The 23,072-nt window shown below is 42.7% G+C and overlaps 1 protein-coding gene across 1 annotated transcript in view; it reads left to right on the plus strand.

Annotated features, from left to right (window-relative positions):
• The first annotated feature begins 876 nt into the window (after positions 1-876).
• The window catches only part of grin2da (glutamate receptor, ionotropic, N-methyl D-aspartate 2D, a), a 254,730-nt gene continuing 232,534 nt past the window's right edge, over positions 877-23,072 (plus strand). Inside the window, exon 1 of the mRNA XM_032535848.1 lies at positions 877-1,163. The gene's annotated coding sequence lies outside the window, so the exon portion shown is untranslated. The remainder of the gene's footprint in view (positions 1,164-23,072) is intronic.

Here is a 23,072-nt window from a genome sequence, read left to right on the forward strand (position 1 = left end):
AAATCTGTTTATGTTTAACGCGTTTCTGGGTTTTTAAAAAATATATATCTGCCAATATAGTGGCATATCAAATTTTTACATTAATCGAATATTCATATCGGTATCGGCCTTAACAATGCTTTATCGGTCGGGCTCTATTACTTATTGTACACAGTATAGGTTACTGGGCTGCCACAGAACCTCTCCTTCATAATAACTCATAAATACCAAACTAATCTCAGCAGTTGTTCTGCTGCAAGTGTTTTAAAATGACTAAATATCAGAATGTTTGATCATTTTTGTGCTTCCCAATTACATGATTTAACATTTGTTTGTTTTTTCGCACATGAAAATCCAAAGCATAAAGACCATAAGGCATCCTAAGATTTTTTATTTTATGTTCACCTCAGGCTTTTACAGATTTAATAAGGTTATTATTTCTGGTCAATCTCTCCATCACTGGATGCTTTTGGTGGCCGTGTTGACACGTCCTGTCACCTTTTAAGAGGGCTGACACAGTAGCCTAGAGGAGGGGATGACGGGAAAAAGAGGGTGAGAGGTGGGTTAAGGGGGGCAGGAGGAAAGGAGGAGACGTGGGAGGGATGGGGGAAAGGGAAAAAAGAGTGAGGGAAGATGAAAATGCATCAGGACTCGATGGATGAAGAGTTATGAATAAAGGAAATAAGAAAACAATACAGAAATATTCAGGTTAAGATGGAAAGAAATCATCCCACACCAGGCCACTTAGTTTAGCATTCAACACGTGTCGCGAGGAAGTGATGAGGAGAGAGAGGGAGAGGGAGGGAGGGAGGGAGGGAGACGTTGCTAGGTGACAGAGCGTACATACTGAATTTTAACAAAATAACGGGAGACGGGAGAGTGAGAGCGGGATGGAGAGGCAGCAGTCAGCAACATGTAGCCTCGCCGAGTGGAGGAAAGGACGAAACTGTGCGCGCGCGTGATTAGCTGCTCTTTTTTTTGTTGTTGGTGGTGGTGGTGGTGGGGGGGGGGGTGACATGTTTCCGTTTGATCCCGAGGACATTATCCCGCAACATTAGAATCGATCGGGCTCTACATGCCGCAGGGAATGTCCAGCGGTGGGATGGACGGATGGATTGTGGTGCACGGAGAAGAGACGCGGAGAGCAAAAAGAGAAGCAGAAGAGTGTCGGGCTCCTGAAAACAGTGAGTACATTCTGCCCATGTTTTATCTCGGACCCTCCAGACTCTGCCCCTTGAAGGTGAAAAATGTTGCGCCGTGTCTCAGAAAACTGTCTCCGGCTTTGCCCTTCACATCCCGGCTGTGTGGATGTGCGCTGCTGCTGCGTGTCCTCCGGGGCTCGCTGTGCATGTATGTGCAGCCCGGGCTACTCTGCCTGGCTCGCGCTCTTGCGGGTAACCTATAGGACGCAGCCGGCCGGTGCGCGAGGCTTTGACCCCTCTGTCATTGATGCGCGTGCACGCCAGGCGGAATGGATGTCTTTCATCCAGACGCACACAAACATACACACACATGCAGGGACCGGTGCGCCACCCCTCCACCCATCTATCCATCCATCCATCCGTCCCTCTATCTTTTTTTTGTCGTTGTCTCGCGCATGAAGTCAGCGCATAACTTCCAGTCAGTGGCAGACAGGTGCAGGCAGCTGGGATTCACTGTGTGACATTTCAGAAAAGCCGCATGCATGCCTGCCCGCAATTTCCCAACCGGTTGTTGCGCATATGTGCGTTATACCCTCTCCAGTGGCTGCCCTGGTTGCACCGAGGGGACTCACATCTCATCCCCCCCACCCCCCTCTTTCAGTATTATTAGCTGTAGGGCTGCTATCAGATCCATTAGCAGTGGGTGCACCAGCAAGCAGCAGGCTGTGTGTGAAGATCACTCCCTAGGACAGATGGGGGGGGAATTGGAATATAGAGCTACGAGCGACCCCCCCCTTCCCTCATTTCCATCTTCACCTCTACTCTAATCTCCAGCGAAAAGCACAATTCCTCAAAGCATGATGGAAAATACAACATTACTTGCATTGATGATGCTGCAGTTATATATGTATATGTGTGTGTGTCTGTCTAATTCAACAGTTTGAATTGAATTTCCAGTCATGTAACCCACTATTCATCCCTCCCGTTTCTATAGAGCAGCCGGGTACAGTGTAAGTGTTTTTTTGCTGAGGCATGGTTGCTGTAATGGAGGTAGATGAGAGAGAGAGAGAGAGAGAGAGAGAGAGAGAGAGAGAGAGAGAGAGAGAGAGAGAGAGAGAGAGAGAGAGAGAGAGAGAGAGAGAGAGAGAGAGAGAGAGAGGGTCAGTGTGACATTAGCACTAAAGCCTTCTATTTTCTTGGATTTCTCACCTGCTAAGTTCTCCGAATGCATGATGCAACTAGTTGAGTGTTTAGCGATGGTTTCCATTCTTGCAGTGATGCTCGCAAGCATTGCTCTCTTTTTTCAACTAAAAGCATCAAACTGAGATACCCCCCCCGCCCCACCGCTCTATCTGACGTCTAACATTCAACAAAATACAAACGTAGCTTTTCTTTGGGTCCAGCAAACTGTAGCTGTGCAGTCGCTCTATAAGGGCGCTGTCGAAGCTGACAGCAACCAGACCAACCATCTGTATTCTACATTGACATTTTTGACATGCTTGTGTGACCTTGTGCCCCTAGTAGTAGTCGGGGGGGAGGGTAAAAAACGGAAACAAAATCATCTTGGCTACACATTTTTCCCTACTTCCACCATTTTGAGGCCATCGACTGCTGAGTCAGCAGAGTTTTCATGAGGCCAGCGAACTGCTTGGCTCGATCCAGCCATTTTATCCCGTGTTGGGTAGTTAACCCAGACAGGGAGTGATGGATAAAGATGGTGACTTCCTGGCTGAGGCCCACAAAGCCTGCCAGGCTTACTCTATATTCACTCTCACTTTTTTTTTGTTGAGGCTATCTACTGCCAAGGCATCATGTGGAGTGATGTGGAGAAGCAACCCATTCGCATCCCCCTTTAGCGTCTGTGTGGAAGCAATAGCTGTAGGTCACCCGCGGCGAGGTAAGATGACGTGGTGTGAAGAGCAGTAACGGTAGCGAGTAGCATGAAAGAACAAAAACCCATGTAATGAGGTTAGTTGGGCCGGTGGATGGATCAAACCACACAGGACTTTCACGCAGGAGACGGGGGCTCGTGTCCCACGTGTCACTGACGTACATACGTCCCAACCCAGAGTGTCAAAAAGCGACACCAAGAGGCCCGACCCAGGGCGTCTAAATATGACGCCGAAGGGCTATACGCTAAAGGAAACTTTTCGCGTCATTAACAAACTCCAAATGCACCTGACCAACTGCTGCCTTTTGAGGCGCTGGCAGTGAGAATGTGTTGGGTTAAGGCTGGCTTGTTAAAATTTCGGGCACCTTTTTTAACTAAAATGTAAACGAGGGGAAAGTTGTCCACCAAAGCTGCTGTGATAATCACTGTGGAGAAAAAGTGGTCTAAATATGTTGATTTGTTTTTGTGATGTAACCACAAAGATGGCCTGTTAAACTGTTGATGAGCAGGACCCCAAATCTATCTGCTCATACTTTCATAGCTGAGCATGACCAGCACCCGTCAGACTAAAGTCACGCTACTCAGAAAGTCGAGATTATGACAAACTGAGAAAACAACCTGAATAAATGAGTGTGAGAAACATGGAAAGTAGATGTTTTCTTACAGGGTATAGGGGCTCAATGACCCAGTTATTCCTAGGAGTTATGCCCATACTGTAGCCTGGTTGATGCCTTCTCAGTTGTGGGTCAGGGGAAGGTTCATTCCCAGCCCGTTTCCAAAGGGGCGTCACCAATGGACGCCGCTCAAATGCCTCTGGGGCGCAATTGGATAGTCCTTCAACCAATCAGACCAACGATCCAGGAACGTAGCAGCGACAGCGGCATCAACTGGTTACACGTCATTGTGTAAAGCCCGCCTCAACGGTTGGGATCGGTGCCTCGATTTGGAAGAATTGGAAATGGGCTTGAATTAGCTCTTGGCCAGACGGACTTGAAAAGCAAATCTTAAATTTGCAGGAAGTTTGTCAAGGTTTTCCCAGGCTACCTATATTGGACAATTCGGCACGTAAGGTTTCAGGTCCAATGCAAACCCTATTACAGCTGTTCCCAAACTCTTTCATGTCAAGGACTGACAAAAATGAAACCCCAATTTGATAACCTTTTGTCCCAGGAGTTTCTGCTTATAGATTATTACAGAACCCCAGCGTTTGAATCCCATGACCAAAATAGTCATACATACTGTTGTGCTACTTATGAAAGGAACTGCAATAAAAAAAAACTATTCCCCTTTTTGCTGGAGACCCCCTGGAACCCCATCAAGGACCCCTGGGGGCCCCCGGACCCCACTTTGAAAACCACAGCCCCACAAAGTGAGGCAGATTGGAAGGGTGTGGAGGTTAGCAGCGTGTCATATAGGAGCTGAAACCATAGCGTAGTTGCCATGCACAGATATTGTAGAAAGTGAGTGATAATTTAAAAAACAAATGTTAACATTAGATGCAATCTGGGATTTTGTAGAAAACGTCCATTATCTTGTCTGATGGGTAGAGTTGCACTGAATGTCACTATGTATCATATTATTATGGTAGTTAAAGTGACATTATCAGTGGGGAAGCCGTTGGATACTACTATGGAACTATAATTATTTTTCTTCTCACGTTTCAATAAAGAGCTTTTGATGTTGAAGTTGGAGCAGTGAACAGCTGAGAAGAACGAGCGTGATTGGTTATTTAACGGGTTGTCGTTCCCCCATGAAGTTGAACCATTCCAAACCCCAAGGCATCATCTCTTTTCTTTTTAATAAAAGATTATTTTTGGGGCATTTTTAGGTCTTTATTGGCAGGACAGCTGATGAAATGAAAGGGGAAAGAGAGGGGGGGAATGACATCAGCAGCAAAGGGCCGCAGGTCGGAATCAAACCTGGGCCCGCATGCGTCAAGGAGTAAACATCTATATATGGGTGCCCGCTCAGCCATCTGAGCTATGCGGCCACCCATAATAAGGCATCTTGCCAGTAGCTCTTGCTCTCTTTCACTCTGTCACCCAGCCGCTCACTCTCTCCCTCTCCGTCTCACTCTCTCTTGGGCGCGTGCTGTCCAGAGGAAATGCGCAATTACACCTATCCAAACTCATGATTGAAGTGTCCACCTGCAGTTGCACTCGCATAATCAATTTGTGCACCGTTGATGAATCAGAATTTTTACTTTTCTAAGCATGCAATGAATGCCATTGAGGCCACCCCGGTGTTGGTGTATGGGGGAGGCGGAGGGGGAGGGGGGCTAATCAGGTCTGAGACTGAGCGCGACAACTTTTAGTTTAGAGGACTGCGAGCTGATGCTACAGTGCTTTGACACCGTGTTCTTACAATCCCTGCGCGCTGTTGCAATGAGGGATTATTACTGACATTTCAGGTGCACTCACTTTACCTCCAAAAAGGTTTTTTGGGGCTAAATGTTTTGCTTGTTTACAACCGATCTGACTGCTAGTGTTTCTTCCCCAGTCAGACTGACAGATCTTGGCAATTCCTCTCAGGAATGCAATAATAACATAACTACATTAACAAGGCACGGATTGTTCCAAACCGTAGTTATCCTTTAAACTGCCACCAGGCCACTTAGACTTTTTTGGGTAGACTGTCGACAGATTGTAAAATTAGCTTGAGAAAATTGCAAAGCCAACAGGGTTTAACAGCATCTGGTAGCTTGTTACCTGCCATGTACTCCAGAAATGTCTTGATGTTGGTAGCTGTGTGTCCACCTGTAAAATGAGGGAGGAACAAGGGAGAAAGGCGACAGAGTAAGAAAGGAGGGAGCGAGGGGAGAAAAGAAAGAGGGAAGGATTGAAGGGAGGGAGGAAGGAAGGAGTTATGAAGGAAGAATAAAACAAGGAGAGAGGCAGTGAAAGAAAGAAGAGGTGCCCCCCCCCCCCTTTGTGTGCAGAGAGAGGCTACATCTGTGAGACCTGCCACCTGCCCGGCTGTGTCTCTCTCTGTTTGAATTCAACAGTAGAAGTGTGTGCCATCACTTCCCACAATCCATCACAGCGCAGTCGTGGCAAAGCAGAGAGACAGACAGAGAGCAAAGGGAGGCTGGCGCTGTCCGTCTCGCTCTCTTTCTCTCCTCCTGTTGTGAGTCTTCCTTTCTCGCCCTCCGTCCCTTTGTCTCTGTCTCTTCACCACAATCGCACACATTTAATTGTGACACTACGCTGTCTGAATACTTCATTTCATTCATATAATCCCCAAGTGTTGTTGAAACACACTCTTGTGTGTGTGTGTGTGTGTGTGTGTGTGTGTGTGTGTGTGTGTGTGTGTGTGTGTGTGTGTGTCATCATATCCATTGAAGGCCAAAGGAGTTCGGCCATTTTGGGTCGTTTTTCGGCAATCGGCTGGACTTTATTCTGCTTTCCTTTTTTGTTTAGTCACTTCCTCTCATTTTGGATTCCCTCCCTTCCTTCCTCATTCTTTCCTCTCCCCCTTCCTTTACATCTCACTGCTTTTCCTCCCTGTTTTCTTCTTTTCCTCTCTCTTCTTATAACCCTGTGCCCTGTCGTCTATTCTCCCTTCTGCCCTTCTGCCCTCCTTGTTTCTTCTTTCCTCTTTCTTTTATAGTCCTTCCTTCCTTCTCATTTTCTTCCATTCCTCCATTCCCTTCGGGTCTCCCTTTACTTCCTGTTGCAGCTTTTCTACCTTCCATCTTCCACTGTTTTCTTCACCCCTATCTCCTTTCGTCGGTCCATTTGTCTTGTCTTTTCCACTTCTTTCCTTTCTTCTCTGATTATACCTAACAGTATGCTTTCATCTTTTCTCACCTCCATCCTTCCCTTCTCCCTGTGTTCCTTTCCTCCGCCTCTATGGTTATTCTTCCCTACTTCCATTCCTTTGTGGTTTCTCCATAATTCCCTATGCTCTTTCTTCCTTCACTACTTTCATCCCCCACTACATCCTTTAATCCTATCTCTCTTCTTTTATTCCATTTCCTGTCTTCTGTTTTTTGTTGTCTTTTTCTGATATTGTTGTCCTCTTTTTTTGCTTACGCTATGTTGCTACCTATTGTCCTCCAGTGTCACTACTTTTCTTCTTACTCTTTCTTTTTCATCTGTCCATGTTTCCTTCCTCTTCTCCCTGATTGTTTCCTTGCACTTTTGGTCTCTCCTTACTTCCCTGTGGCCTTTTAACTCTCCTCCCTTCCCTTCTGTGCTACTTATTCTTTCCTTCCTCTCTTCTTTACTTTATTTCTTACTGCTCTCTTCCTTCCTACATTCTTTTTTCATGTGTTTCCCTTTCCCTCCATTCCTCCTTTTTCATGATGCTTCCAATCTCATTTGGACTCTTAACTTCCTGTGCCCTCTCATCTTTTCTTCCATTTCCACTCCTCCCCATTTTCTTTTCTTCCTTTTTCATCCTTTGTTCCCTCTTGTTTTTCTTTTTCTTGTCTTTTTCCTTGTCCCCCCCACTTCAATCTTTCCTTCCTCTGTTCCTCTCTCTCTTCCTTTTGGTTTTTCCTTACTTATCTTATGGCCTTTCATCTTTCCATTCCTCTTTCCTTCATTATCTCTCTTCCTTGTTTCCTTTAGTCCTCACATTTCTTTTTGCCTTGGTCTTATAGACGCTTTTGCTTTTTTTCAGTTGTTTATTATTCCGTCATTCTCTCCGGTCAGATGCTATCGTCTTTATCCTCGCTCCTACCTTTGTTCTACCCTCCTCTTCTCCTTCTTATCCCCTTTCTCCTCTGTTTACTCACTCTCTCCTAGTTCCTTCTCTCCTCTATTTATTAACTCATCCCTACTTCCATATCCCTGTCCCCTCTGCTCTTTCTTTCTCCATTTCCTCCCTCCCTCCCGCTTTTATTTAAATCTCCTCCTCTTCCTCATTCCTCCGCTCCCTCCCTCTCAGAGTCGGACCATTCATATCTCCTCTCCTCTTTATCGACACGCTCCATCAGCCTCCGTGAATGGATGCCTGAGAACAAGGAGATGAATGGACTTGCATTCATCCTAAGGTGTGTTTCATCACACTTGGACATGAGTCCCGCCCCCACGTGTGTGTACACGCGCACACACACACACACACACACACACACACACACACACACACACACACTCCATTCTGATGCGGGGCTAAGGCCAGTGTCTACAGTGTGGAGATGAAACTAAGTGGACCTGCAGCCTGCGGTGTCACATTTGGAGGGAGTGGAAAAATGGAAGGAAGAAAGAGGGAAAGAATAAAGCTGTGGAAATAAAACTGAAGCCACAAAGGAATGGAAGGACGATTCTGCTATCGATTAATGCCTACCAATGTCTATTGTTGATTTTCCGGTTGCTGCTTTTTATTTTGCCTTTTTGTCTGCTGTGTTCAGATTCTGCTACAATCAGAAAATATCTTTTAAGAGCAGATACATAAAAAGACCAGTTCTATATATATATATATATATATATATATATATATATATATATATATATATATATATGTATATGTGTGTGTATGTATATATGTATGTATGACTGCTTGAATATGTTGATGAAAGCCATGTGTAGTAGCTTGGGTCTCATAGCGTGAGACCAGTGAAAATTCACAATGTCCCTAGAGGACAGTAGAGTAAGATGGGTACTAGGGATGGAAGGAATGACAGAAGGAAGAGGACTGGTAGAGGAGATGGTGGTGGAAAGGAGCCAGTGTCAGGGGACCGCCAGGGACAAGATGCTGCAGTGTCAAAGATAAATCCATGCACGCCGTGCTAACATATGCCATTTGGTGGACGCATTACAATGTCTGGAGTGAGTGTGTCTCCAGCAGTGGATGAAACAAAACAAAACGGAAAAGACGATATAACAATAGATTTCTCACAAAAAACAAACCACATACAAAAAATAGAAAAACATGATGCTATAGGGCTTTGAGTTGAGGTAACCTGCAGATATGGGATTTGGCTTTTCTTAGGTCAGTGGAAAATTGAGTCCTTCAGTGGGGCGTTTACTGTGTATAATAATGGAGTTTACTCAAGACTGTTATAAATCTTTAAGACAGGTGCATTAAAGCGCCCACATTATGCTCATTTTCAGGTTCATTATTGTATTTTGAGGATTAGCTGGGAGACTTCTTCTAAAGGAGGGGCACTTGTGCAATACCTGCGGAACAGGGACATGGAAGTAGTTCTTTTTGGAGATAATGGTAAACTAGTGTGTGTGTTATAGCAGTGTTTTGCCATTGAGAACGAGCTAGCATGCTACGGTTAGCCACCTTGTTCTCGGCAAGTGACGTACAAAGCTGTGGAGATTTTAAACTGCTCACCCGGAGACTGAAGGCAGAGGACTTTCAGAACTCCATATCTCACTCAAAACAGCATGCATGTTTTTTTTTTCCAAGTTTGTGTTTGTGTTTGTGTGGAAGCACCAGAGACACAAAATAACACCCCAAATCCCAGAAAACGTAATTTTTTCATAACGTAGGCACTTTAAAACAGAAAAAATTAAAGTCTCTCTTAAATTTGACCTTGTGTTGACAAAGAAAAGAATTACTGGATTAAAGCAGACTTGATTCGATACAGGCGGAACATGCCTGGGTTGGTGAAGGTTAAGAGAACTCTTTACCGCTGTGTGTTGTGGTTGGAGTGTTTACCACGACACATCGGTTGTTAAAGCGGCATTACATTTGGTTAAAAGTTCTTTTTAGAGGCATTACATAAGCACATAATTGTGGTTTCAATAGCATTTAAATGGCAACATTGCTGCTAAGACCTGCTGCACATTAAAACCCAGTTATTTGAATATTCTTAAACTAGTGGAACATACAGCTCTGTCAGATGGCCCACCGGGATCAGAACCCACTTAGATGGACGGGAGGGTCTTCGTTGACTTGTGCGTCCTCAGTGAAAAACACTGTAGCTATTGGTGAATCACTGGCTGCACATGTGAATCCATAACAAGACGTAGTACATTTGTTGAACTGTTAAAGTAAAACAAAAATTTGATTTGATTGATTCTGGTAGGACCAGGCTACCCCCTATAGGTGACCTGCCAGTCACCAAATCACCAAATTGGGGATTAGGATTGTGCAGTTACCCATAGTTCCAATCATTCACTGATACAACAGTCTTTTTATTTTGATCAGCACAGCGGTTCTAAATGACAAATGGGCTCCTCTGAGAACACTGCAGCTTTTCTACAAAACATATGGCATTATTTGCAATGGGGGAAAGTCTCTCCTTTGTGGCATATTTTAAGGTAGACAGACAGAGCGAGTAGAAGAAAGAAGCGGATGACATGCAGCAACATTTCGGGGCCGGGTTATAACCAGGGCATCACATTTGCGATGTGCATTATGCGCCTCAACCGACAGACACAAGCTGTTTTATTAACCAATGGCAGGGAAGTAATGACATTTCTGCAGAAGCTTATAGCTATTTAGGGCTGTTGCTTCTCAGCAAACATAAATTCCGCCTCCGCCATGTTTTCTGGTTTTTGACAAAAGATTTCACAACATTAATAAAATATATGCTCTTAGTGGAAAGGTGCCTAGTCTCAGTATGCAGGGTGGAGCTGTTCATCTTTGGTTTTTCCTCACTGTCTGGGTCAGGTGTCATGCTAATCCCTCATTTAGGATTATCCGAGCAGCCACATCAGATATTTGAAGGAAACATGCCGGGGATAACGAAAAAGGCGGCAGCAGTACGGAAAGGCAACAGCTTGAGGATACATGACAGAGGCAGCTTAAAGGGAGGAGGAGGAAGATGAAGGGAAAAAAAACAAAAGGACATTCAGCAGAACATTCCTGAATTGAAGTGAGCGAACCAGGGGCTCACCGGGTTGGCCTGTCGTCGTAAATCTACATCAGCGGATTAATGTGGCTCGAGCCGGCTGCGGAGGGAGGGAGGTGAGGGAGGGAGGTGAGGGATTTGCGCGGTGCACCTGTAACCCCACCTGGAGTGCTGTAGCACTCCGAGACAAATGCACTGGGGAGCAACAGAGGGCGAGTGGTGAGAAAAAGGATGAAGAGAAAGGAAAGAGACAGTGGATACCGAGGTTGAGGAGCAGTCTGCACTGGTAGCAATGCCTCACCTGAGGATTGTTTGTGGTCTCTCTCTTAATCTCTCTCTATTTCTCATTTTACTTAAGTAAAAGTACTAAAACCACACTGTAAAACATACTCTGTTACAAGTAAAAGTCATGCATTGAAAATGTTATTTAAGTAAAATTATGTAACTATCATCAGGAAAATGTACTTAGAGTATTGAAAGTAAAAATACTCTATGAAGAAAGAATCCCCACATTTTAGAAACTGGAAACAATCCAAACACTTCTGTCAGACAGCTAAGTGTTCAGTTGGCTAATCATTTCAGCTGTACCTATTTATTGTTGGGTAGTTTCATTTGTAATAAAACATGACAAACATTTGTAAAGTAACTAGAAGCTAAAGCTGTAAGATTAATGTAGTGGAGTAAAAAGCACCGTATCTCTCTCTGCATTAAAAGACTCGCGCGTAAAAGTATCTCAAATTAGTACTCAAGTACAGTACTTCAGTAAATCCACTTTGTTACATTCCTACTACCGCCTCCTTTAGGTCCTCCTTCAATGTCCTATTTTACTTTGCCCTTGCCACCCCTCTTCCTCCCCCCTTTCTTTCCTTTTCAGCCACCGAGTCAGCTCGGCTGGGCTCAGCCTCGGCTGCCTGTTACCCTGTAGCCACGGTACATTTTTGACTTTGTAGGCTTTTAGCCCGGAGCCTCTTTGAATACCCTTCTTTCCTAAAATCTGAGCTGAATATTGTTAGAGGAGCTTTAGAGAGGGAGGCAATTTCTGATATGAAATGCCTGTGTGACTCTTCCCACTGGCAGAGGCTCAGGGGGCTCAGTTCAGACAAGATCCTTACCTCACGCCACCTCTCGAGGTTGCAGTGACTACAGCGCAGTGAATGCAATGTAGTCAATTAGGCAAAGGTTTGAATCCCTGCACAGGCCCAATGGGAGACGCTGAATGAATAACACTTTCCCCTCACTAAAAGACCAGTGCCGAGGTGTAAGCACGCAATAGCTTGGCCCCCAGCTGCTCTGTGGCTGAAGTAGGACCACTGTGGTTATACTGGGCCACAACGAGTGCACTTGAGTGAATGAGTTGCGGTGGCGCATGCAGCAGAACCTCTCAACAACGATCCGCGATGCTGCACTATATGTGATGCCAGATCTGCCCAAAGACTGACGTTGGCTCCATGGTGAATTTTTCTCCGAAGAAATTAAATGGAGTTGATGTATAAAAAAGGCTTTTCAAAGTAAGACCCGTGTGTGTGTGTGTGTGTGTGTGTGTGTGTGTGTGTGTGTGTGTGTGTGTGTGTGTGGTGTGTGTGTGTGTGTGTGTGTGTGTGTGTGTGTGTGTGTGTGTGTGTGTGTGTGTGTGTGTGTGTGTGTGTGTGTGTGTGTGTGTGTGTGTGTGTGTGTGTGTGTGTCTCTAATGGTACTAGCTGCATCGATTTCTCCATCCATTTTCAAGTCAAAGCAGTAATTTTGCCAATGATAAGCTAAACACATGTGTGTGTCACTGCCAGCAAGACTCATCTCTTTCTCTCAGCACCGAAGGAAGCAAAATAAGAAGCTCCCAGAGTTTACTTTTCAAACGTGATCAATAAGCAGAGCTTGGTTTTAGATCTTGAATCAATCAATCAAAATTTATTGATATAGCACTTTACAGAAACCAGCAGGTATCAAAAGTGCTTATCAGAAACCAAGAGTAAAAAACACATCAGACAATAGAAAGAGTGAACATAGAAAACAGCAAAATCAAAAAAGGTTACAAAGAAACAGAAGAATGAAATTGTCACACCACTGCTACGTATTAAAAGCCAGACTAAACAGATATGTTTTGTTAAATGGTCATATGCAAAACGGATTTGATTGGTTTTGATAAAAACCAACAGCCAACCAGCAATGACATGGTAATCAGCTCACATCGCTGTAGTGTCTGTGGGTGACACAAATTATACATCCCAGTGTACAGCTTTCTGTTGGTAAAATTGCCGTTTTTGACTTGAAAACCGATATCGCCAGACCCTGTGCTATCAGAGAGACAAATTATACAGACGTGACGATGTCCATACTGTGCTAAATGTAGATGGTGACAGAGACAAATATGGGAAAACTCCATTAATACCCACCGTAAGGAAATTGCATTGGAGCCGGTGCCACATTTGGGTCAAGCCAAAGGCATATTTAATAATGACGACTGGGAATAATTCAATTAGTCTGCGGAGCTGAATGGGTGTCCATGCTTTGCACTTGTTAGTGGAGATCGGGAAGGAAGCTGAAGCAGGAAATATCTGCATTTGCCACATTACCTTACATCTGGTGAAAATGCTTTGGTCGCTCTTGATGCATGTGCCCGAGAAACATAACACTTCCTAATTATACTTTGGTGTAATGCATGGAAGCTGCCTTGGACCCCTGTTCTTCTGATTTGTTGAGGTAAAAAAAGTATATACCAATGAGACGAATCACTCTCGAGTTGTTAAGGCAACCGAGCTGACTTGGTGGAGAGTAATTCTTCTTTCTGAAGCTCAATATAGACCAGACAGAAACACTTTAGTTCTATTTAAGGAGTTTGGGTCTGTGGTTTCTGAGAATCTTTTGTGTTTTCCTAGACTCCATTTCACGATCAGTGACCAAAACAGCAGTAAAATAGTAAGCATGGCGTAGAGCTGGGCAATATATTAATATTATATCAATATCGTTATATGAGGCTAGATATCGTTTTAGATTTGGGATATTGTAATATGACATAACTGTGGTCTTTTCCTGGTTTTAAAGGCTGCATTACGGTAAAGTGATGTCATTTTCTGAACTTACCAGACTGTACTAGCTGCTCTATTATTAGCCTTTACCCACTTAGTCATTATGGCCACATTACTGTTGATTATTTATCAAAAATCTCCATTGTGTACATATTTTGTGAAAGGACCAATAGTCAACACTACAATACCGTTGCGATATTGACATCGAGGTATTTGGTCAAAGATATTGTGATATTTGATTTTCTCCATATCGCCCATCCCCAGCATGGCGTAGAAGTCGGGCTTTTGTCTCAGCCATTTGAACTACCCTTGCTCCCTTTATCTTTTAGAAACTATTGGTGAAGTACTGGTGATTGCTTATAAAGCTCTACATGGTTTATGATCCTTAACGCTCACTCAGACGCTCCGCTGCGGGTCTTTCAGACGGTCAGAGCCGCAGTAAGAAGAACGCTGGAGATGACGGGGATCTATTTCATTTAACTTTCTCACTAATGCAACAGCAAAGGTAGTATCGGTAAAATCATCTATTGTTTAGTTAAGGGGATTAATAACTACTAATCCTTTCAGCGGTATTGGCTACCAACAGGCCACGGCATACGCTGAATGTCTTGGTTGACATTGAACAGGAAACGCTTACATCTTCAGTATTAGAATGGAATAATACAACCTTTTTCACTAGGTTTTTGAGTTACTTTTATTTATTATATGTATGTTTTTTTTTTTATACTTCCAATCGATTGTACTCCCAGTCTATAGCGTCCATTGCAATGGTAGTTATTTGCATAGAGCTCAATCTGGGTGGCTTTGGGTTTAAGTATGTAAGAAGGCAAAATTAGACTAAAATTAGATTAGATAGACTTTATTGATCCCAAATTAAGAAATTTTAGTGCTAAAGCAGCAAAATATAAAACATACAGATTATACAAGAAACAATAAATAGGATAGATTACAAGAGCAACTATGTAAAAATGAAGATAAAAAAATACAAAAAGAAAGAATGTACAAACGTATACACAAGTGGCTAATAGAAATGGACATCCTGCTTAATTAGTATTTATAAAAATGTAAGTCGGCTGTAGCTGCTCAGGGTAATTGCCAGTGAATTTAAATAAAAAGGTTGAGGATTGATCATTTTCTAAACTAATACTGAGTTATTTCTGTTTGCAAAGGCAGCACTGAATGACTAAAGTCTAAAGTGTGAAACCCTGATTATTATATTTTTCAGACTATAATCGTACCAACAAAATCTATAATCGTTGCATCCCTAGTAATGACAAATGTCAGTATGATATTTATAAAGTACCATATGCAGGTTTTCATTTTTGCAGAGGGTATTGTGCAGTCAAATCTTCATACTGTGATGAAGTGGGTATACACCAGGCATGCAGACTGATAATGATAGATAACCGTGCCATACTGCCACATGCAAATAATAACTCACATGAAAATCAGAATGGGAAAAAAAAGGGTCCCTTCCTGTGGCACACAGCCGACTTGTGGCATTTGTGTTGGCAGCGGGTGAAAAATTGCTTTGACATTTACAACACATAAGGAGCTCCTGAGCAACAGTGAAAACAGTATTGCACACATCATGTATGTTCAGGCTTACATACAGTACACGGAGTAGATCATCAGCCCGTTGGTGATGCCGCTGATATTTCTTTTACTTCTGTTGGGGGTGAAAAAAAATGACTTCCTGTCGACACTGTTGGCTGTAACTGTGATTTAATTTCACCTAACCTCTTCCTCTGCAGCCTCAGTACCTTTTTGCCCAAAGCAGTTCCTGCAGATGCCCCTTCTCTGTCTACAGTCCTGCAGGCTAATAGGATGATAAGCACCATTTGCTTGAGAAGATCTCTTTAGTTCTACCTAAATCCCTCCTAATTTGCTCATTTTGCCCACTTTAGTAACACCCTTTGTTCACTCTAGGCGGAGATGAAAAAGGTATTGCGTAATCAATCAGCTGTGTAGCATACAATTGATCATTACATTCAGGCAGACACTTTACTTTCTATGTCACAGCATGGAAGGTTATTTTTGGTTTTGCTTTTGCTACTGCTGATTAAACCCTGGCACTCATGTGTAACTGTAATATTAGGGAATTATAAGCGTATTAGTCTTGCTACCAGGTGTTTAAGATGAGCGTCTGCTATATGCGTGAACCTTAAAGTGATGTTGGGGTCATACTTGCTGCTTGTTCTGCTTGCGATTAGTGCTGGCTACTTTTGAGTGTCCTTTGTATCAAGTATCAAAAAATGCCTCTTCTTTCGATACCACATTTTAATACCTAAGGAGTAAATCTCATCAGCGTCAGTGAGCCAATAAGCATGCAGCATGCTTCTACCAAGATGTAATAATGCTGCTGATTGGCTGTCTACCGTTAAAACTCGCACAGAGAAGGGGCTTGCGCAGTTGGAGCTGGAAAATAAAATAAACAGATTTGGGCTCTAATTTTGATGTGTTATAATAATATAACATTTAATATAAATTTTTTTACGGATTTTATAAAATTGGCATTGAAAAAAAGCTGCTCAGGAACCGGTATCAAAGTCATGTTATTGGAACCGGTATCAACATTTTTGGAACGATACCCTGCCCTACTTGCAATAAATGTAATAAAGTCAAATCTTTTGTTTTCACAGGGATGATTTGAGTGTTTGTGTTCACTGTGTTGCTCAAAAACAGCCTTTTAGGAAGAGGACAGCTTCTGTGAAACCCGTCCTGACAGCCTGATGTATAAACCAGACTGGGTTACTGCTTTATACATGAGGCTGTCAGGATGCTAAACTGTCTCCACTCTGCCTCCAGAAAGTCTGGACTGTAACAACACAGCCACACAGCACCAGCCCTAAGATCTTTCTTTATACAAACATGTACGCACACACGCCTCCACTCAACAGTAGCCATTTCGTACAGTCTACAAAAAACGCCTGCTAATTACTCATTGTGTGGATGGCACGTTACCTGCATAACTTTTCATCTCTAGTTCCACTATATTTGGTATCAATTACAGTTTTTTGTTCTTTATTTGTACCTTGTTATGTTCCCCCCCCCCCAGCTGAACCCCAGCCTAACTGGTAAATATTTCAAAAGTAAAAATAAAAAAATAATAATATGAATGAATGGTTTATTTTTGTGTCTGGCAGCCAACACGACCCATCCATTTTAGGATTATTTAGACACATTTTAAATAAAAACTTTGCTAGTGCTGACACAAGACAAAGTATGTACATAAGAGGTACAAGTATGACTTTTACAATTCAACACAAAATCCAAATAAATACAGGGTAAATACAAGGGGGGTTCTATAAAGTTAGGGCTGCACAGCATATAGTTTAATTAAAATATCTATAGCTCTTCAAAATAGTCTCTCGCAGGAGCTTGTTTTGGTGGAACATTTGCACCCCCACAACAGAAAATGCCACATACAATACTAAATGAAGTTAACTGTTCACACAATACAGTAACGTGAGCCGGTGTACTGCCCTGTGTATTTTGTCCATAGCCAATCCCTGCCAATCAGTCCCCTAAACATATTCTTTTTAAATCTTTACAATCATTCTCCAATCTAACCAAGCAGGCCTGCCTTGTTGCACAATCCAAGTTTTTCTTAAAATCTATTTTCAGCGTGTAACGTAGCACAGAGGTTCTGGTTAATGTTGCTCGATCCGATTTGAGTTTAAAGTAAACACAAAGAAAGTGGACAGTGAGGGACATGCGGCGGAAGTTCCAGTGGCACCAGAACTATCTGGTAGATGAAACGTTGTCGATAAAGACTGTGACTACTCTGCATAGAGGGAAAGATCTTATCACCCTGGCTGGGGTGAAGCTGAAGTAAAAGCCTCCAGACGGTCGGCTCTCAGTGGCGTAAGGCCTGCTACGCTGCAGCTGACCGGGGACGAAGGAGAAGATTGGTGGACAGGTGACGGAATCAGGTGATGGGCTGAGGCAGGAAACGTGACGTGGGAGGCACATGTGGAATGACTTAAAAAAAAAAACTACGAGCTGACTGGAACAGTAATTATTCAAGTAACAAATGCCACAGAATGGTAGTGTATGATCCTTTGGAGGGTAGAAACACTAGCAGAGGTATATGAACTGCCAGAAATATATATAAAAAAAAAAGATGGGTATGGAAAATTCCAGACAACATACGGGATCGCAAAAAAAATTTGGCTTAAGAACAAGTAAGACGTAAGATGGTACATTAGTCATAGTGACACAAAAACATTCTGCAGCAGTAAATGCTAAAACTAACATCCAAGCTGTTGTTTCCTACCTTCCATCGTTTAAGTCTTTCTCTTTAGTGTTTGTTTTCAAGGTTCCTGAGCCGACAGTTCCTATTTTCCAACCCTTAGATAAAAATGACCTTGAGTGTGTGTGTGCATTCAAGACGTGTGCAGCGTCCAGATTAGAGAGGATCCAGTGTGATTATCTCCTGTGTGAGGTAAATAATTCACTTTCTTGGTACGGCAGAGCAGATTAGTGACTGTAGGGCAGCTCCTCAGTGATAATATATAACACACAGGAGGATGTGGAGCAGCATAGTGCTGTAAAATATTGCAACAATAGTGTGATGCTTTATTGGCCCCTGTAGAGATCTTTTTAAATTTGTGTTTCATTTATTAAACATATACAATGTAGTGGAACCAAAAGGGTTAGAAAGATTTTTTTGCCATTGAAGAAGCAAAATTGGCATTACAGAATCTCAAGGACAAATAAAATGAATGAGACTAAACGTTTTTTTAAATTATTTTTCCAACACAGAAGCATCGTTTATGTTTTATATCTTCGTGTTAACCAGCAACCCAAGTTAGCGTCCTATCGTTTTGTACATGTAGCTGATTTCTAAACTAGCTTGTGGCGAGTATTAAGATCTTCAGTATTTCCATTTCTAATTAAGTGCTGGTGAGTTTGGTAAATAAAGCAGCTGTACAGGTTAGCTTCCTGGCACTGATTTGTGTTGCCGATTTGACCCTAGCTAGTGGCTAGCATTAGCAGTGGAACGTGGTTCCCATTACTTGGCAAGTTTAAATAAAGTAGCTACCTACGTTAGCTTCTGTTTACTTTCTTTTTGTATCTAGCTAGTGGCTAGCTTTAGGAGTGTTAAGATATTGATTATTTATGCGCTGGTTAGTTTGGTGAATAAAACAGCTATACAGGTTAGCTTGTTCTTGTTGTGTAGCATTTGCTAACTAGCTAGAGACTAGCATTAGCAGTGACAGCAGTTCTTTGTGTACATTATTCAAGCATGTTTGCAAAAAGTAACAACACAAGTAAATTCACTCTCTCCATATGTAACACTTGTTGTAAAACGTTCTATTTCGCCCTTCTTTTAAGGTGAAAGCTGCATTTTTTCTTTTCTTAGTACATGCAAAGTTTTAGTTTGTAATTGAAGTATCACAGTGATCTAAATTTGGAGACAAGTCTTTAATTGAGAGCCTGAGAACCTTTGATGGAAATGTAATGTAGCTGAATGGATGCACACTGGTATGACAAGTCTCTTTTAGGTTTCCTGCTGACAAGCTAATCAGTTTGTGAACACGTTCCTACAAAGTAGATTTAGATGAGAAAAACCCGTAAAAAGGCCAGTAACATCCCCGGCCAGCTCGGCCATCATGACTGTTAATCTAGCTGGCATCATGCACTGTAGCGGAAAGTGGTGGTCAGCAGCAACATGCCACAGCTGCAGCTAATTGGTTTTCTGTGTGTGTGTGTGTGTGTGTGTGTGTGTGTGTGTGTGTTAGAGGGGGAATGGTAGTTGTAGGTTCACTGATTACATGAGCCAACCAGAAGTGAGATGAGCTTTGAATTTTAAGTAGCGGGAAGCAATAAATGTAAGAAATTTGTATGATCTCCTTATGATGTCCCTGCATGAAGCTGCTTAATATCCCCCCCCTCATCCTCTTCTTCAGTCCCTTCTTCACACACTCACACATAGTCGACTTACAGTAGCTGTTATTATACTGTAATACATCCCCTCCTCTCTCCATGTTAGCTGACAGCAGTGTCTCTGTGTTGAGACAGAAGCAGGTCTCAAACAAAGTTGATTTTCTCCTGATATGTTTGTCTGAAAAATGCAATTTTAGTGTCAGAATGTTTGGCAGATATGTGGCTTGTGAGAAATGGGTCTAATGTATACTTTTGTGACTATGGGGCAAAAGGATCGCTCATAATCTGTGTTCACTTCTCCCGTTGGAATCAATACACTCTGACCTGCCGCTAGTCTCCTAAAGAGGCGTGGCCGTGGCGGAGACCACATGACACAGATACAGGAAACTACTCCGAGTTGTCTAAACTGTGTCGGCTTCTAGTTTTGTTTCAGTTCCCCCTTGCTGAATCTATTAAACTAAACTCCTGCTATACGTTTCACAGAGAATGAATGTCTTTGGAAACTATTCTTACTATCCCTTTACATACTGTGTTGTTGGTCTCTGGTTCCTGTGTTGTTGGTGATAGTCTAGATTTTTTTTATTACAGTCAATAAATCCCATGAAAAGACAAAACTGAAAGGAATAGAGGTAAATCTAAGTCAGATATATCTGTATTCCTCTCTCCACTGCTGACAATAGTCCCCAAAAAAACCATGCATAATATGTCCTATTTGTTTGATCAAAAACTACATTTAACAGCTGGCTTAGAAAAGTACTGAGGCCTTTTTTTAAACGGCAATGTATATTTGTTTGGTGTTTTTTTTTTTTATATAGGGGGAACCAATGGGCTTGGAGCTGAGAGCCCCAGCCGCGGTACAGCAGAATTGGTTCTCTCCATGTGATTTTCTGACAATAAGAAACATTTTGAACCATTCTAGGACTGCAATGCACAAAAGGTTGTCACCCACTAGCTACACATCGGCCAAACCTTTGATCTACTTACAAACAACCTATGTTCCAGTTGTGAAAACTCCACCACTCCGCTCCCCCTGTTGGATGGTCCACAACGATAATCCCAGTATAAAATCGGATGTGCTCTTGTTTTCACTTCTCACAAAATGTCTGGTCCAGGACCCACTCTTTATTTTCTCTCTGTAAAAAAGCCCAGTAAGTTCAGGCCACCTGTGCCCCTTTGTTTCAACGAAGAAAGTTAAAATATTGACATTTTAGCAAAAAACCTATAAAGGATAAATGCTTCAGAATTGTCTGCGGCAGAAATAGAACCAGATATAACTCAAAATGTCACCTCTCTATATCTCACGGTTCTACTTGCATGCATGTGGATTCCTTATCATGTCACTGTTTCAGCCGTCCTCACCTTAAAGTGCCCATATTCTGGAAAAAAAAATTTGGGGGGGTGTTATTTTGTGTCTCTGGTGCTTTCACATGCAAAAAAAAACTATCCATGCTGTTTTGAGTGAGATACAGATTTCTGAATGAAACACTAATATAGCAACAAAGACATTTTTTTCCAGATTGTGGCAGCCTATTTGATTATTCATAAACCACTGTTTTATGAATTTGGTAGATGTGATTTTCCTTAGTTCTGTGGGTATGGTATTCCATGTATGGGCTGCTTAAAAGGGAAAAGCTGTGTTGGTAACTCAGATTACATCAACACTATACAGCAAATAACTTTGGTCTTGTGGAGAGAACCATTTGGAAGGGCTTTGAAACTCAACATGCCATTCCCAGGACCCTTTTCTTTATCCATTTCTTCTCAAGGAGTTGTTTCTCCTTGAGCAGAAGGGGAGAAAACAGCGGAGTTTAGTGGTTAACTGAAGATCTGTTGACTGCACCCAAGATCCTTTATCCTTTATTCTATTCTAAACCGTCTCTGACTTCTTGCATGAGAACAAATTACAACACAAAGAATACATTTATAAGTTGCTGAGAGGGTCTGAAAAGTTGCTTAATCTAGCGAGAAAGTTACCAAATTGTCAACACGGTTCCTTACTCAAGAGGGTCTGGCAGTGCCCAGGAGGTGAGCCCAACCCAGCTACCAATCCATACTCTGTACTTTGATCCGTACCGGGACTTGAACCAGCGGCCCTCCGGGTCCCCAACTCCCCATGGACTGAGCTACTGCCAGCCCTAATTCAAACCATGATTTTACTCAAACCTTTAAGATGTGTGCATACGTAGCGCCGTCACTTCTGAGATGAGCAATACATCCCTGAAACGTATCCTCATGATGACACCATTGGCCAAACGTATCCTGCAAAGCAGGAGGCTCCCAGTGGACCTCAAAGCTAATCAAATGAATTTGCACTCACACATGGAAAAGACATCAAACTTCAGTGTCGTGAGACTCTCTATATCAGGCAAACAACAATCTGCCTTCCAATGTGCTAAAGGCACGAGGTCTTTTGAAAGGCACTGGAGGTCAGGAGCCCTATCTGTTAGAACCCCAACACATTCATGTCCCCAAAGAAATCCAGTTTCTCATTTTTTTTTTCTCCGCTAATGGAAACATTTTTTATTGAGCAGACAAACTACAGGTAAAAATACCTGACTTCTAACAAGAAGGGCAAACTGGTTTTTACCCGTTAACCTTTAGGAGACAAAGTTTTCTCTAAAGCACCATCCATAATGCTGGACAGTCCACTGCTGTTATTTGTAAAACTACATGCTATGAATAAAATATTCTTATTCTTAACCCGGGCAATAGTAGTTTGACCACCAACTTTTAGCCATTTCACACATTCATCATCATCAGCAGCAGCAGCAAGAGATGAATGCAACATGGTGGAAAACCCTGGAATAAATAATAAGTGACCCTTGACCTTAATTCCAAGAAGCCCTCGGAGTGCCTCGGAGGAGAGCATGAGAGCATCAGAGCAACAACTGAGCGAAAGCTATCTGCTCACGTAGACTTTCTAATAGAATGGAAATCTCTGAAAGAGTTTGCAAGTGGACCTTGAGTTAATTACTTTTTTGACTAAAGTATTTTTGGCTTCGGGTGAAACCTTGTTCTCAGATGTAAGGAAGGATAAATAAAGAGTAAACTTCCTGCCAGGAAGGATGTTCCTCCTGCTCTCTGGGACGAGACAGGAGACATTGAGGATGGCAGCAAGTCGTCCAAGCCCGCTTCAAACGCCGTCCAAGGCTGGGCGGCGTCCAGCTGCAGAGCCACACTAAAGACAACGCTGTTTGATTGCCAGAGACAGAGTGATTTGCTTGGCTGTCGTCCCTGCAGCCTTTCCACATCTCTGCTTTACCATTCCAAGTGAGAAGGTGAAAAATGGCTTCTTTAGACTCAGTGTATGTACTGTAGCTGTGGAACTGCAGGAAAAAGTTTCATTTTATGCACCATGATTGCTTGCAGGGATTTTCAGGTTGTTGGTCCCACAT

This window comes from Etheostoma spectabile, chromosome 14 (assembly GCF_008692095.1).
Source record: "Etheostoma spectabile isolate EspeVRDwgs_2016 chromosome 14, UIUC_Espe_1.0, whole genome shotgun sequence".
NCBI classification, from domain to species: domain Eukaryota; kingdom Metazoa; phylum Chordata; class Actinopteri; order Perciformes; family Percidae; genus Etheostoma; species Etheostoma spectabile.